General features: G+C 45.5%; 1 protein-coding gene across 12 annotated transcripts in view; it reads right to left on the bottom strand.

The window, feature by feature from the left end:
• Nucleotides 1-12,745, bottom strand: part of TMEM200A (transmembrane protein 200A) — a 66,504-nt gene extending 53,759 nt beyond the window's left edge. For 7 of the 12 annotated variants that reach the window (XM_065588579.1, XM_065588583.1, XM_065588584.1 and 4 more), the window contains exons 1-3: nucleotides 12,500-12,713; nucleotides 11,469-11,931; nucleotides 10,752-10,918 (exon numbers count right to left, since the gene is read on the bottom strand). The gene's annotated coding sequence lies outside the window, so the exon portion shown is untranslated. Of the gene's footprint in view, nucleotides 1-10,751; nucleotides 10,919-11,321; nucleotides 11,391-11,468; nucleotides 11,932-12,499 lie in introns of those variants that run through there. The other 5 variants (XM_065588580.1, XM_024113610.3, XM_005280249.4 and 2 more) reach the window with 4 other exon arrangements.
• Between the last annotated feature and the right edge of the window lie 2,991 nt (nucleotides 12,746-15,736).

Genomic DNA, 15,736 nt, shown 5'->3' with positions numbered 1-15,736 from the left:
ACCCACCCCACACTCATACGTATACATACTTTTACAATTCCCTTCATCTTCCCAAACCTATCTTTTCCCATCTGTAGTCACCCCAAAACTTTCTCTGTCCAAACATAGCTCCAACCACAGGCCAGAGTTCCTCTGCTTACCTCCCCTCCTCCAAGGCCTTCTGGAGCCACTGGGATACTTTGCTAAAAATCATGGTCTGAATAAAGACACTGGATTTATGGCTTATTAAAACAATCAGTAACCCAATAACCCCTCCCCATTTTTAGTGCTATGTCTGCAGAGATACTGATGGGCTACTTCACTTTAAATGGTCTCTCAAAATGTGTGTTAACTGTCAAGCGATTAAAAAAATTAATCTAGATTAATAGCGCTATTAATTGCACTGTTAAACAATAATAGGTTACCATTTAAATATTTTACGTTTTCTACATTTTGAAATATATTGATTTCAATGACAACACAGAACACAGTGTACAGTGCTCACTTTATATTTATTTTTATTACAAATATTTGTGCTATAAAACAAAATAGTACTTTTCAATTCACCTCACACAACTACTGTAATACTCTGCTTCCACAATCTCTATTATGAAAGTTGAACTTACAAATGTACAATTATGTACAAAATATAACTGCATTCAAAAATAAAACAATGTAAAACTTTACAGTCTACAAGTCCACTCAGTCCTACTTCTCATTCAGTCAGTTACTCAAACAAGTGTGTTTATATTTTCAGAAGATAATGCTATTCACTTCTTGTTTACAATGTCACCTGCAAGTGAGAACAGGTGTTCACATGGCACTGTTCTGGCTGGTGTCACAAAATATTTATGTGCCAGATGCATTAAAGATTCATATGTTCCTTCATGCTTCAACCACCATTCTAAAGGACATGCATCCATACTAATGAGGGGTTCTGCTCGATAACGATCCAAAGCAGTGCACACCAACGCATTTAATTTTCATCATCTGAGTCAGATGCCACCAGCAGAAGGTTGATTTTCTTTTTTGGTCGTTTGGGTTCTATAGTTTCCACATCGGAGTGTTGCTCTTTTAAGACTTCTGAAAGCATGTTTCATGCCTCTCAGATTTTGGAAGGCACGTCAGATTCTTAAACCTTGGGTCTAGTGCTGTAGCTATCTTTAGAAATCTCACATTGGTACCTTCTTTGCATTTTGTCAAATCTGCAATGAAAGTGTTCTTAAAATGAACTTGTGCTGGGTCATCATCCAAGACTGCTATAACATGAAAAATATGGCAGAATGCAGGTAAAACCGAGCAGGGGGCATACAATTCTCCCCCAAGGAGTTCAGTCACAAATTTAATTAACACATTTTTTTTTAAAATGAGCTTCATCAGCATGGAAGCATGTCCTCTGTAATGGTGGCCGAATTATGAAGAGGCATATGCATGTTTAGCATATCTGGCACATAAATACGTTGCAATGCCAGCTATAAAGTGCCATGCAAATGGCACTTTCTGGTGACATTGTAAATAAGAAGAGGGCACCATTATCTCCCATTAATGTAAACAAACTTGTTTGTCTTCGTGATTGAAGAAGGACTGAGTGGACATATAGGCTCTAAAGTTTTAAATTGTTTTGTTTTTGAGTGGAATTACGTAACAAAAAAAGTCTACATTTGTAAGTTGCACTTTTATGATAAGGAGATTGCATTACGGTATTGTATGAGGTGAAATGAAAAATACTTTTTTTTAATCATTTTTTACAGTGCAAATATTTGTAATAATATAAAGTGAACACTGTACACTTTGTTGTAACTGAAATCAATATATTTGAAAATGTAGAAAAACATCCAAAAATATTTAAATAGTATTCTATTATTGTTTAACAGTGCGATTAATAGCGCTATTAATCTCGATTACTTTTTTTAATTGCTTGAGAGCCCTAGTTTACACACATTTTGAGAGACCATTTAAAGTGAAGTAGCCCATCAATTGGTATTCTATTGTTTAACAGTGCGATTAAAACTGCAATTAATCGCGATTAATTTTTTTCAGTTAATCGCATGAGTTAACGGAGATTAATCGACAGTCCTAGTATTGACTATTTGTCTTTAGCTGTGACACTTTAAGTACCTTTCCCAGACCTGAAGAATAGCTCTGTGTGGCTCCAAAACTTGTCTCTCTCACCAACAGAAGTTGGTTCAATACAAGATATTACCTCGCCCACCTTGTGTCTCTAATAACCTGGATCCAACACAGCTACAACAATACTACAAACTTTCATTCTTAAATTTTACAAACACCAAGCCTGAAAATGAAATTAACTATTTTGAAATGAAGTTTAGTAAAAGTCAGAGAGTAATGTACTTTTGAAAATTTAAGTGACCTAGTAGCACAAGTCACTTCAAATGGGACAAGATCTAATGCTGTAAATATGTCCACCATGACAAACATTTCTGTAATTTAAAAGAAAACAATACTGGTTTAAACTCAATCATTTGAGCTGCAGGGTAAAAAGGAGTTTTGTTTTTTTTCCACAATCTAAATTCTTCGATAGCCTTAGTTTTAGAGAAATAGAAAATAATGAAAATAGCATACATGTTTGCACAATTACTTCTAAGCCTCTTTACATAGAAATGAAACGGGACTGGGTTTTATAGACACTATTAAGGGAAATAAATTAGAAGAGCTGCCTATACCTGGCTTTCTCAAACTCTTGGGCCTGTCCCATCTGCTTTCCTCCCATGTCTGGATGGAGCTTGAAACCTTTGTCTTTTCATGCACAGTCTTGACAAGAACAAAATACAAATTACTGCCTGAGATTCTGTTAGATCTCCTGTGCACTTTTTTCCAGCTCTTACTAAAAACTCTCCCATGCATCCCTCTGGGCTGCAGGAACTGAGAAGGTATTCCCCTATGACGACTCCTCCTGTCCAGCTGCAGTTAGGGTTGCCAGCTCTGTAATATTTAAAAACCAGACACTCCATCAGGAGTGCCTGAACCTCCCCTGGCCCTTTCCCCCATTCGCTCCTCTTTTCCCCTCCCCCATTGCTTGCTGCTTTCCCTTTCTTTCCCACCCCACCTCCAGAGGGACTCGCCTGGGAGCTGCAGCTGCTCAATGCAAGGGTGATGAGCCAGAGCCTCCCCACCTCCCCTTCCTGTAGTAACCGGACGTTTAGCATCTGGTAGTAGATCTAACCAGACACCATCAGGACTGGTTTCCACAGGACTTTCCAGTCAAAGTTTCCACAGGACTTTCCAGTCAAAAACCAGGCACCTGGCCACCTTAGCTGGGGTGGGGGCAAAAATGTGTTGCTAGTGCTAAAGGCAGAAAAACTGTTTCTTCTCTATTCCCTATACTCCCCCTAGTGGTGCCCAGACAGAGGGGAGCTTCTGGGGAAAGAGGAGGCAGCAGCAGCCAGATGCCTCAGGGCCTTGCTGGCAGGAAGACAAAATGAAACAGCCTCGGGGGAACAGCCTGAGGACTGGAAGGACAGAACATGGGGGGGAAAGACAAGTTGGGGAGCTCCCTGGAGTCCTGGTTATCCCTTGAATATGTATCCCCTCATTATGTCCAATGAGCCTATTTCCTCTTAAACCTCAGGTCTCTAACTACATTCCCCCTTGAGTCCCTGATCTCCTGGGAGTAGTTGGGACTTGTGGGTCCCTCTACACATTATCAGTGTGAGTAAATGATTCCACACCTGGGCTGAGTTAGGTGCACAGAAACAAGCTCATCCATATTACTGGAACATCTCAAGGTGAAAGCTATTGCTACTGTAAATATGCTTTAGTAGTCTGGCATTACACTAATTGCAGAGATATATGAATACTGATTTACCCGAACTGATGGGAAGGTGGGGCCTGAGCTCATTTGTTTTGATAACAGTTGGACTTGATTGTAAAATGTTTTAGAGCCACTGGTCTGTACTGCAGTTTCTAAGGCTTTGAGCCCTAACAAATCATGGGTGAATTTTAAATATGGGAATAAATTAGAATAATTGGAAATTCATCTCATTCATGACAATATTCAACTTTTGGTCATATTGCACATGTGTTTTAGCATGTAATACCTTTGGGCAAGAGGAACTATTTAGAGTAGGAGTGGTAAATATCCATAATGCAGGTCAAGTGGATGAGTTTAAACACATGCTATTGAAAGAATGACCGAGCATCTTTTGTATATTTTTAGTTTAATATTTAGTAAATTTTAAGTGATAACATTAATTGACTATAAACTTGTTCTCCAATAACAGTCTACTGCTTACAAATAAGCAGAGATATTCATGTGGAAACATTCAGGCTCATAATGGAATGGGGTGGGGAAAAAAAATTTAAAAAATCACATCCTGGCGAAAGTGATATCACACCAAACATAAAAGTGAAGTTTTTTAAAAAGCCTCCTAATTAATCTGGTTTTGTAATGATTTAAACCAGGGGTCGGCAACGTTTGGCACGTGGCTCGCCAGGGTAAACACCATGGCGGGCCGGGCCAGGCCAGTTTTATTTACCTGCTGACGCGGCAGGTTCGGCCGATCGCGGCCCCCACTGGCCGCGGTTCGCCGTCCCGGGCCAATAGGGGCGTCGGGAAGCGGCGCGGGTGAGCAATGTGCTGGCCACGGCTTCTCGCAGCCCCCATTGGCCTGGGACGGCGAACCGCGGCCAGTGGGGGCCGCGATCGGCCGAACCTGCCGCGTCAGCAGGTAAATAAAACTGGCCCGGCCCGCCAGGGTGCTTACCCTGGCGAGCCGCGTGCCAAACGTTGCCGACCCCTGATTTAAACGAATAAAAACATGGGTTATAAAAATAATTAAATGGCTCTCTGAATTCCCTCCTGCTGTGGAAGAAATCCTTACAGCTGTCATTGTAAAGGTTCTAAAAACCACATTTTGGTTTCATTATATATATATATATATACACACACACACACACACACACACACACACACCAAACCCTACCATGGGTCTTCAGTGGTGTTTTAACCTGGGACCTTCAGGACCAAAGTACACAACTTTGCCACCTGAGCTAAAAAAGTAAGTCCATTAACTGGTGGCACTTTGAGGTTGTTTTCCTCTATATGTATCAGCCTCTAGGTGGGGAGGCAACACATACTTTACAAGCATGGTAACACAAACCCCAGTGCAGTATATACAAATTATATAAAAGCTCAGCCTCAGATTGCCTCTTTCTATGGAGGAAGTCCAAGATGGCAGTCTTGAGGTGCTAAGTCTCCCTTCCCTTATGAAACAGCAGGTAAGAAGCAGCAAATTCACAAAAGTAGAATTTTCTGTTCTCTCTCAATTGTTTTTTTCACTGACCAGTTGTAATGGAAAGTAGCTTCAGTTATTTTCTGTATTTTTATGAATAGGTTATTGTGAAGGAGCAGAGAGACGGCTACCAGGCACAGCAGGGGTTAAAGAAAACCTGTGGGGTCAGCTAGCCTGCAGCCAATGCCAGGTCTCGAAGGGGGAGAAAAGAAGGGAAACTGGCTCAGTCAGCGGCTGACTGGCGAAGAGGCAGGTGCTCTCTGTGTGTCTGTCTGAAGGCACAGATGCAACCTACCTGCCAATGCAGCCACTGGAAGCAAGTAAGTCTTCCCCTGCCAAGGGGAATCTACCGCCAAGCCCCAACTGTGGGGAAACTGAACTAGCAGGGCCACGTCCTAAACTAAAGGACTTACATAGGGAACAGCTCAGACAACAGTTACTGAACCCCAACCCCCTCATGGCTGGGAGCAAGAGCCATCTCCCCTGTCTAGGGGTGTGAGTGGCCCAGGACACTGAGCCAGGACCCAAGGGAAAGGAGGGCAGGTTCCCCCCCTCCAACCCCTAACCAATGATCTAGCCACTAGGCTGCCTATCACAAATGGTCGAGAATGTGGGCATGACCCCATTTCCTGCTGCAGGGAGTTAAAAACAAACAAACAAAAAAAGGGGCAGAGAGAGAGAGAAGCCGCCCCATGCCAAGCCCTTGAATGGAGGTGAAACAGCTGCTGAAATGGATGGCCGAGCAAAACACCCACCATCAACAGCAACTCCTGCAGCAGATGGCTATGCAGCAGTATCAGCAAATTTGTGAATTGGCAGCCCAGCAGCAGCAACAACAGGTGGTCCAACAGGTGACCTCCATTTTGCAACCCGCTGCCCAAGCAGAGCTCCCTAGCCCCGCCCCTATCCAGCTTGCCAGAATGGGGCCTGACGATAATCCTGAGGCTTTCTTAGAGGCTTCTGAACAGGTGGCCATGGTAGCCTGGTGGCCCTGAGACCAATGGGTGGCAGTGCTGGCTCCGTACTTAACCATAGTAGCACACACCGCATACCACGCTTTAGAGCCCGCGGCTGCCCAGGACTATGCCCAAGTCAAGGCAGTAATCCTTGACGCCCTAAATATTTCAGAGGAAACCTTCTGGCAATGCTTCCAGGGGGAGCAGTACCTGTGGGGGGCCCAACCCTGCCTGGTTGCCCAGAAGCTGCGTGACTCATGCTGGAGATGGCTCAAACCAGATGCAAAGACAGGTGCAGGTCACTGAACAGGTTCTACTAGAGCAGTTTGTCCAGATCCTGCCCCCTGGGGGAAGAGAGTGGGTGTTGTGGCATCACCCTGACACCATGACAGAGGCCATTCAGTTCATGGAGAACTATCTAACCACCAGAACTCGGGAAGGCGCATCGTGACCAGAGCACCCAAGTACCCAGGCAGAAAACCCTACGTGCCACCCAAGAGCAGGACCACTGTTTCACATGTGGCTGTTCTGGGCACTGGTCCAGAGACTGCCCATACACGAAATGTAGCTTTGGGAAGATCTGGATTCCGCAGGCACGAGCATGTCCCAGAGACCCAGCAAAGCTGAGCATCTTGCTGCGGGTAAATGGGAAAGAAGAGATTGAACTCATAGATTCAGGGTGTGCCCAGACCCTGGTATGAAATACTGTGGTGCCTAATCCTGGCCCACCTCAGGGCACCATCATGTTGCAATGTGTGCATAGGGATGTGAAGGCCTACCCCCACACAGAAGTGACTTTAACAATAGGGAAACGCGAAGAGCCCCTGATGGTCAGTCTGGCCCTGACACTGACCTACCCACTTATCTTAGGCCAGAACTGGGACTATTTGGGGAAATTGTTAGCGAACCTGGTGGTGCCCCTGTCGGACGGTCGAGGACCCCAGCCAGTGACCAATTGCAGGCTTGGGGGAGGTTGCTGACCCTGGTAAAGGGGCATCACAGGTCTCAGCGCCAACTCTGGACAACCAGGCCCTCTCCCAGCCAGGAAGGGAACTCCCCCCATTTCCCAAATCAGAGATCCTGACTCGCCTCTCTAACTTTGTGGAGGAGCAACGGGCTGACGACATCCTAAGCCGGGCATATGCCCAAGTGGCAGTGGTGAATGGGGAGACTGTTGAACTCCGCCAAGTGGGACGGTTCCCACGCTTCAAGATGACCGTCTGTACGGCATAGAGAAAGATCAACCAACCGAAGATGTTCCACATCAGTTCTTGGTGTCCCGGCCTTATCAGAAGGAAGTTATGTGGCTTGCCCATGCCATATCTACGGCTGGTCACCTTGGAAGGGAAAAGACATTGGCTGGGATTTTAGGCCGGTTCTTTTGACCAGGGATCTACCAAGATGTGGCGATTTCTGTGCCTCATGCCCAGAGTGTCAACTCACTCCACCGCGGCCAGCTGAGAGAGCCCCATTGATCCCCCTCCCACTTGTAGGTGTACCCTTTGAGTGGATTGGAGTTGACATAGTTGGCCCTCTTGAGAAGAGCACCACCAGATACCAGTTCATCCTTGTTGTGGTGGACTATGTGACCCAGTACCCCGAAGCAGTGCCGTTACACTCCATGAACACCAAGGAGGTGGTGATGGAACTTATGAACATCTTCCCCCGAATCGTGGTGCCCTGGGAAATCTTGACAGATCAAGGTACAAACTTTATGTCCCAAACGTTCAAACGGCTCTGCTGTCTACTCAAGATCAAGACCTTATGAACGTCTGTATACCATCCCCAAACGGACAGCCTGGTAGAGCGCTTTAATCGAGCCCTAAAAAACAATGCTCTGAAGGTTCATCCTCTCACTCTCTAGATAGGGAACATGATTTTCTTCTTCTAGTATTTCTTCATTCACTCTAATGGTTACTTTTGGAACATTGATAGCCATATATTTTGTCTTCCTCTTGCTGATGAACAAACCACATCCAGCCTGATTGAATCATTGACCCCCCACTTGGTAAGGCAACTCCCATCTTTTCTTGCGCTGTATATTTATGCCTGCCTACTGTAATTTTCACTCCATACATCTGAAGAAGTGGGTCATAGCCCACAAAATCTTATACTCTAAGAGATCTGTTAGTCGTTAAGATGCCACAAGACCCCTCATTGTTTTTGCTGAAACAAACTGATACAGCTACCCCTCAAACTATTCTTTCAGCAATATGGAGTTTTCTGACTCTGTTTTTAGATTTTTACTTTTATTAATCATTTGGAGTCAGTTATCCAGTTAATGACACACCGTGGCTGACAAAGAATCAGAGTTGTATAATAATAAGGATACTGAATTTCTACACATTTGTTTTTTATCCCATAAAATACCCAGATTCAGCTCCATGTAGACACACAACTCCACTCACATAGATCTTATTTCAGGATCAGAGCCTTAGATTATAAACTCTTTGGGGCAAAGGCCAGGCTTTTTTATGTGTTTGTACATCACCTAGCACAACAACACTCCAACCCTTATTAGGACCTGCTATAATATAAATATTAAATAGTTATTTTAAAATATGTAAACATTGCTTTTGTCCCCCTACTATTTTTTCTGGTTAGCTCAGTTATTTATTCTCTTTTCTTAGTTTGGTTGCTTTTTTTGTTTGTTCGTTTTTAACCATAAATCTTAACAGCGAGACCAGAGATGTATGCAACCTAGGGTCTGTTTCTGCTCCTACCGCAGTTAAAGGCAAGACACCTGGTGTCTTCAGTGGGGCAGGATCGAGTCCTTACTGAATAAAATAACTACACTGCTTACAAAATACATTACTACATCAGGCTCTCATTTCAATCAAGTGCTCCAGTCCTTACTCAAGCAAGGCTCCTATTGACTCCTGTACAAAAAATAAAGTGATCTTAAAATAGCAAACTTTTCCTGACAGCAACCTTTGATTCTTCCTTTTTGTATATCACATTTTCATCTGGATTAAACAACTTCCATGGGAATTTTGCCTGAGGGGAAAAAAATTCAGATTTTGGTTCCAAACGAATAAACTACAATTAGTAGCCATCTCCGTTGGTTGTACCATAAATTTGTCTTTTATTCATCTTTTCCCTAAACTATTGATTTTCTGTTTTTCCCATTTCATTTTATTTTTAACTGAGAGACACATGAATGACCCAAGAGTGTTTTACCCACAAATTCTGGTTCCTGTGGTATACAATAGGTATTTTCTGTCATATTACCATGTAAGTCCAAGGAAATGGAAACAGGCCTCAGTGAATTAGGGCTTGATCCTGCAAGAGGCTGGGAAATTCTGGTCATGACCCAAAGCACTTAAACAAGTGAATAGTTGCATTAAAATCAGTGGGACTACGAGCATATGTAAATAATAAACCCCACCACAGGTCAGCAATAGGGATTGAACCTGGGACTACTTATGTAATTACAGGTTAAATGCTAGGCTGGATTGCTCAGTACCTTGCAGGATTGAACCCTTAATGCCTTACTGTTTTAATCTGATTATGGAGCTTTCAGTGAAAATAAAATAACCCTTAGATTCTGACAAAATTATAATGGTTAAAATCATCAGTTGTAGCTCACTTCTATTCAAGTAAAGCAATCTTACTATACTAAACTCTGTGAGTCAGTATCCCTTTAGCAATATTGCACTTTCATGCTGGCTCTAACAAATGAGCAACAAGTAAAATATGTTTCTATGCCAACAACATAGTAATTCGGAGAATAAAATCATATGTAATTTATCTCTATCTAAGGCGGCTTATCTCCCTGTATGGAGTGCTGTTTTCTGCTAAAGACAAAAGACTAAAGACTAATTGTCCCATAATTATATTCAAAGTATTTTGTTACAACTAAATGCTACTGGCAACATATACACTAAAATGTTCCAAACTTAAAAACAGTGTAGCAGCATTTCCAAATTATTCAGCTACAGTTTCTATACAATGAAAACATAATTTGCTGCTTTTAAAGTTTCTACATTGTGCATAGAGTGTTTTAGAAACAAATGAAGGGGAAATTTGATGGGGCTTTTTTTCCTTTGTAGGGATTTATATGGCTCCCATCACTTTATAGGAGTGCCTTTTATTTACAGCAAAAAATAAGAGAACAATCACTTCTGGATCAATCTAGAACCAAGATAAATCACAAAATAGGAAACCTATAATGACAGAATTTTATTGAACCATATAATCCTCATCCTTTAAAAGCATAGTAATAAAATGCAGGTCTCTTTCATGTTGCAACTGGTTGTGTTGCAACTGGTGTTATACCAAAAGGACAAATTAAGAGAATTATCCCCTCCTCAAAAGTAAAGACACTTATTTTGTATATTTAACTATTGAATAAAATATACTTTGCCAAGAACTTAAATGAGTACACAATAATTCTGTATCAACATATTGCATGATAATTGATTAGTGAAAAAATTAACCTCTTCAATTCTAAAATATTGACTAGATAAGGGTTTTCAATTCTGCAGAGCAACATATAGATTGAATTCTGTATCACTATTGTTAATTATTGTGCCTAGGGAAAAAAATTAAGGTATCTACTAACCCTCTAAACTGTAGCTGTAGTCTCCTTTAGGAGCATATTGTTACTAATAAGCTTCTGTCCACTTGATGAATGATTTAGTAGTCAGTTATGTATCGATGTAAGGAAACAATACAACCCCCTTTGTAGTTTCCATCTGTCTCTCACCAATAATCAGTACACCACCATTTCTGTCAAAGCAAACATAAAGCTGAACAAAAATCGAAGTTCTATACAAATAAATACGAACAGGCAAACTAGCCTTGGGGAAAAGTACAACCGTTTTGCTTCCACTCCTCACTAGCGACTCCTGCCAATGAGTCGATCGCAGCCTGTGAAGTATTTCAGAATTGTGAGACCACAACAAATGGTCTTTGCAGCTGTAAAGAGACCGGCAGCCTCCAGCATGCCAAAGGACCTATTTAGGAGTTTGGGGGGCGAGGGAGGTTGTATTTCAGTCTGCCCACCAATGCCATGCCCCCTCTCCTGCCCCAGGTTAGTGCAGTGAGTTAAAGGAAGGGGTGTCTCTCCTCCTTCCCAGCTTGATAAGAGTTTCACAGATGGGCAGAACAGGCACTGCGTTATTCTCCCTACCCCGTGTCTTCCCTGCCTCGAGAGCTCAGATTTGTGCCTCTCTTCCGAAGTCACTTCCGATTGACTTGGGAGGGTGCGGCGTGTAAATAGCTCTCTGGACGGGGGGGAGAAGAAGGTTGGTTTAGTAAGACCCCACCCCTCCCGTACCTGCAGTGACTGTGCGAGGTCTCAGCCGCTCCGGCTGCTTGATGCTGTCAAGCGGAGAACTCCGGGGCTGCTCGGCGCCGATGGGGGGGGGGGGGGGGGGCATAGGCCCTCTTCAGAGAGGCGGGGGCGATTCAGTGGGTGGCTGGGCAGCCGATTGCCTGGCCCTTTCCCTGCATCATCCGGAGAGCGACTCGGGCCGAGAGAGCCATGCTGGGGGGCGCGTGTGGGAGAGAAGCCGGGGGCCGCTGCAGGACACTTATTCCTGGCGCAGGGAGGCGGCTCGCCGTCCCGGAGCTGCTGGCGCGGGCACCTGGGCAGCTGCACGGCCAGCCAGAGGTCGCTGCCCCCTGCTCATCCCTGGGCACAGAGGAGACACCATGGCCCCGGGCTCTTGGACCGCAGCGTTAGCCGGCGGGGTCCGGGGACGCCTCTGCTGCTCCTGCAGCCGGTACTCATCTGTCAGCTGGAGAGGGGGAGAGACAGGCGGGAAAGTTTTCAGCTGCCGTGCGTGCGGCGCCGCCCCACCCCCGCGGGAGCTCCCGCAAACGCAGCCCACCGGCTGGCCAGCCACCCACACAGCAGCGCCTGGCGCACGGCGGCCCGGCCCGCGCCCAGCCGCTCACGCCCGCTGCTACCAGCCCCGGGGGCGCGGCACAGCCTGCCAGTGCCTACCGCTAAGTTTCACGTCTCGCCTCCCAGCCTGAAACCCGTCTCCACAGAAACCAACCCCATGCGCCACGGAGAGCCGTGGGGAAGGCAGAGCGGGCTCCGAGCCGAGGGGCGCGACAGAGGCCGGGACAGAGCCCCTGGACAGGGACCCCAGCGCCCTTAGCACGGGACAGGAACAAAGCTCCTAGCTGGACAGGGACCCCACAGCCCCTAGCACGGGGTAAGGGCGAGGCCAACGCTTGGAGAGGGCGGAGACCGCCCAGGACCCCTGGGCAGGGACAGGATCCCTTAGGCGGCCGCCCAGAGCTAGGCACAGGCACAGGGGCAGGCAGGCGGGGTCCCGGTCCCAGCCTCTTTCTTACCTCCCTGCTACAAGAGGAAAGGCGAGTCAGTAAGTTTCTCCGCTCCGCGAAGAGCCCGGGATTCCCCGCGGCTCCCCCGCACGGCGTCTGCCCTTCTTCTCTCCCGGCTGCTTTGCGAGATCTTCGGGAGGAGCGAGCGGTTTGCTCGGCCCCTCGTGCCACCTCTCCTCCCCCTGGCGAGGCGCTGAGCCTTGGGGCCGGTCTGCCAGACTGCCGAGCTCCCGGCGGCTCCGAGTCCCAGCTAGCCGGGCGGGGGAGGAGGAGGAGGAGTCGCAAGGAGAGGCACTGATCCAGCAGGAAAGAGAGGAGGAGGGTACAAGTGTAGGGGGCTTGTGTTGGAGGGGAGCTCTGTGTGTATGTGTCACTTGCATTCATACATTGCAGCTACGTGCTGAAGTGGGAATGTCCGTGTCTTCGGGAACAGGCAGGAGCGGCGCAGGGGAGACCATCTGCGGAATTTCCCGAGGAAGAGAAAGGTGTCCCCACCCAGCCAGCTGCTGGGGAGCCGGGAGGCTGGTGGGAAGTGGGCTCTTGCACCCTGACCCCCAGTTTGCATGTCTGTACATGCAAGACGCTGGCTCTTAAAACGGGTGGCAAATAACCTCCCGGGAAGCGACAAAGCAATAACGAAAAAGAAGAGAAAGGAGCAGGAAATGATTCACTTTAATTTTTATATATAACCGCAGTTTTATGATTCCGCTTTTTTGGTTGTGGCTGCGTCCGCCCCCCATCCCCCGTGTCTAGCCAGAGGCTTCACAATTCAGCCAAACTCCAATGTGGGATCTCTCCAGGTCTAGCCCCTTCCAAGGCTGTGGGGCTTGTGAGAAGTGGAGTCTGAACCCTCACAACTTTAATCAAATTTCAGTTTTAGTGGGAGAGAGTCTATCAACTTAAATAGTCACATTTCTGTCTGAACGTTTTTTTAATCTGCTATTGTCACAAGCAACACAGTGATTGTGAATGCAAGATGACAGAACAAATTGCTTGAGCATTTGATAGCACTCTGTGTATGGCAGTTTAGTTAATGGGTTTCCCCTGTTATTTGGGTGAGTCACTTAAAAACAAAGGTGAGAAAAAAATGTAAACTGGGAAAATGTTACTGCAACCACAAAAAATGACAGGGGGTTGAGTGGCAAGTGTAGTACTTGAAGCTACTTTTAATTCTTTTTTAAAAATCCATTAGATTTCAAGTTGGCATTGCCCTGTATACTACCCACCTGCTTCTAAGGCCCTGTCTACACTGGCAAGTTTGTGCACAATAAAGCAGCTTTGAATGCTGTAACTCTTGAGGCGTACCCACTGCCAAGCCACTTAGTGCACAGAAACTGTGCAGATGCAGCACTCTAAAAAACCACCCCAACAAGAGGCATAGAGCTTTCTGCGCCAGGGCGACAGCACTGCGGTGCCAGGGTAGATAACATGGAGATTTCAGTGCTGTGATTGGCCTCTGGGAGGTGTCCCACAATGCCTGGTCTCACCTCTCTGGCCATTGGTTTGAACTCTACCGCCCTGCTCTCAGGTGACCAACCATCAGCCCCACCCCGTACATTCCTTTGCAAATTTGAAAGTCCCCTTCCTGTTTGCTTGGTGATGCATGTAGTGGTCTCAACGTATCTTTCCAGGTGGCCATGCCTGCTACGTGCACCAGGCGATCCCCCACTTAGAGCAATCCCGAGCTGCTGGACCTCATCAGAATTTGGGGAGAGGAGGGATTGTTAGAGAGCCTCCCCCATGCAGATGCTGGCTGACCCTTAGCCTCTCTCATTCAGTCAGGCACATCTACCCTGGTCCCCACGTGTCCCAGCACCACCACTCCCATTCAGCCTCCTGACCAGTCTCTCCCCCCCCCACTAACCCTTCTGAACCCCAATGACCCCCCCCATGTGCCCCATGCCTTTAGTCTCCCCATATCCTGTGCCTCCTGACCTGGCCTCATGGGCAGGGCACTGTGAGAAATGCAGCCTTTTCTCTTCACTATCCACAGTTGGGGCTGCTCTCTGTTCTGGTGCCACAGCAGCCCTCTGGTGGGCGAAAGGCTTAACTGCAGCACCCCTCTAGCAGAATGTATTTTCTGCAGAGAAAAAATAATTCTGTGCGGGACATGAATTCTGTGCAATTTTTCAAACAGTGAACTGCAAGGAATACCTTCTGTCTAGCTTTTATACAGAGGTGGAGTGGACTCCATGCATCCTCTTCTCTGACACAGGGCCAGTGATTTTGTCATTAATTGTCATTTTAATATATGGGGGGAAAGGTTCTGTGTGAGCTGCAAGGAAATTTTAGTAAAAAAGAAGTGGAGATGCCCCTTCCAGTGAGAGACAGTTGGGAGGTCTGTCTTGCAAACAAAGAACATGTGATTTTGTTTCTTACATGTGTGTTTTGAGATTCTATCAATATTCTGGTAGTACATTCTTAGAGACAGAGAGCCTGATTCTTTTCTCACTTACATCAGCTTTACACTGATGTAAAGCCAGAATACATGAAAGAAGAATCAGGCCCAGAGGCTTTTCTTGTGGGATCAGGAGTTAGCAGCGAGAGCACTACAAATCATTGGAGTGTTAACCAATGTCAAGGCCAATATTCTTGTTTCTAAAGGTTAATATGGGTATTCCTGGTGTCTAATAATACAAATATTTTAATGTATTAATTATGAGGGTAATTGCTTCTTTGAATGTATCAAGGCTCAGTAATTAGCTTAATCACTGAGCTCTTGCATTTAAATGAAAGGAAGGAATGACTTCAATTGCAAGTAGAGGCATTAGGAATGTTATACTAATTTTTCTTCCAATTTCTATCATTCAACTCACTGCACTAGAAGCCATCTATTTGCTCTAATAAATAGGGCTGTGAGTGGAAAAACTGTAAGCTTACCTTTTATAAATTTTAAGCAATCAAAAACAAGATTGAGATATTTTGGTTTTCCCCTTTTGACAGGAACTGTTCCCTGGACTCAGATTTGTGCCCATGCTGGCTTTTGACTGGATTTGCCTATAGCTTTATAATACTCAGCTATCCCATTTTATTAAGAGAGCTACACTTATAGTATTTTGAGCCTAGCATTTCAGTTTCATAGAAAGTAAACATTGAGAGGATCCCAATTAGAGATGAAGCACTGTAGCCAAACTTGGGTCATAACATAACCATAACTTGGGGAAAAAACAAAGGCCAGTTAAAAAATAACTGTTTTTACTTTTGCTAGAGCTTTCCATGGGACTTACAGCCAGATACTTTTACATA

Source organism: Chrysemys picta, chromosome 3 (genome assembly GCF_011386835.1).
Source record: "Chrysemys picta bellii isolate R12L10 chromosome 3, ASM1138683v2, whole genome shotgun sequence".
NCBI lineage: Eukaryota > Metazoa > Chordata > Testudines > Emydidae > Chrysemys > Chrysemys picta.
The sequence above is the reverse complement of the archived record's forward strand: the minus strand, read 5'-3'. Positions and strand labels throughout refer to the sequence as shown.